The sequence below is a fragment of the Spinacia oleracea genome, chromosome 6 (assembly GCF_020520425.1).
Source record: "Spinacia oleracea cultivar Varoflay chromosome 6, BTI_SOV_V1, whole genome shotgun sequence".
NCBI classification, from domain to species: domain Eukaryota; kingdom Viridiplantae; phylum Streptophyta; class Magnoliopsida; order Caryophyllales; family Amaranthaceae; genus Spinacia; species Spinacia oleracea.
Window position 1 is genome coordinate 61,127,428 of NC_079492.1, and position 1,354 is coordinate 61,128,781.

Below are 1,354 nucleotides of genomic sequence, written 5' to 3' on the forward strand. Positions count from 1 at the left end.
TGGTGGGGACCATACATGGAGGGCCCTCTAGGTTTCCTAGCAAAATTAGGATTGTTAGGGTTACCATTCCTAGACCTCTCATTTACGGCATTAGCATACTCTACATCAAACTCGCCTTCATACGAAGGGCCATAATCCACAAATGACAAGTTATGAACTAAGGGACATGCATCGGGGGAATGACTATAGTCTTGGAAATTTTCGCAAAAGAAGGTGCCCGGAGGCATTGAGCCATAAGAACTAACCTTGCCCTTCCCCTTAGAGAGAAGAGTGGCCGAGGGAGGAGGGATTGTACACGGCGATGGCGATTGGCTTGGTGTGTTTTCGAGCTTCTCCAAGCGTGAGGTAAGCTTCTCTATCATCCGTGCTTGCTCTATGGCGTACACCGAACCCTTACCATCTTCACTCCTACCTTTCCCATCATAATTCCTTGTGCCTACATGCCAAGATTGGTAGTTTTGAACTACATCCTCAATGATTTCCTCTATTTGATCCTCAGTTTTATTCATGATGGGGCCTCCCGTGCCCGCGTCAAGACTTGTCTTCGAACTTGGACTCAACCCCAAGTAGAATGTTTGGAGCAACAACCATTTAGGGATCCCATGGTGAGGAAATTCCCTTTGGTACTCCTTAAAACAATCCCAAGCTTCGAAAAGCGACTCATCTCGCTTTTGCTCAAAGGATTGAATCTTGTGGCGACACTCCGCCGTCTTCCCATGCGAATAGAACTTGTTTAAGAATGCACTTGTTGCTTCGGTCCAAGTGCGAAGTGAGTTGGGCTTGACCTCCTTGTCAAGCCAATCACTTGCTCGCCCAAGTAGAGAGAACCGAAATAATGTCAACCTCACATAATCCGATGTGACACCATTGTGCTTGATTGTGTCACAATAGTGCTCGAATTGTTTGAGATGTTCGTGAGATGATTCATTACTCTTCCCACAAAAGGGGTGGCTTTGCACCAAATTGATCAAGGCGGGCTTGATCTCAAAGTTGTTGGCACCCGTTGTTGGGGCTTGAATACCACATGTAGCTTCGAATGCCCCCGGTATTCCCAAGTTCTTAACTGGAAGCGCCATGTTCTCAAAAACTTGCTCACTCTCTTGTTGTTCCTCACCAACACTCACCGATGCGAATCTGTTATTGCTTGATGAGCTAGACAGTACACGCCTTTGTCTCCTAAGTGTCCTCTCCAATTCAAGGTCAAGAGGATGGAGGGTCCTTTGACGAGCACGCCCCCTAACAAGCATACAAACTCAAGAAAAACCGTGAGCAATGCCAAGGAAAAAGAAAGCTAAGCGAAATTGCAATGTTTTTGTATTTTCTAATAATGAACTAGTCTCAACTTAAACTCAAA

General features: G+C 45.9%; 1 pseudogene; it reads left to right on the top strand.

Moving 5' to 3' along the window:
• Positions 1 to 597: 597 nt before the first annotated feature.
• Positions 598 to 698, top strand: LOC130464624 (uncharacterized; annotated as a pseudogene).
• Positions 699 to 1,354: the final 656 nt, after the last annotated feature.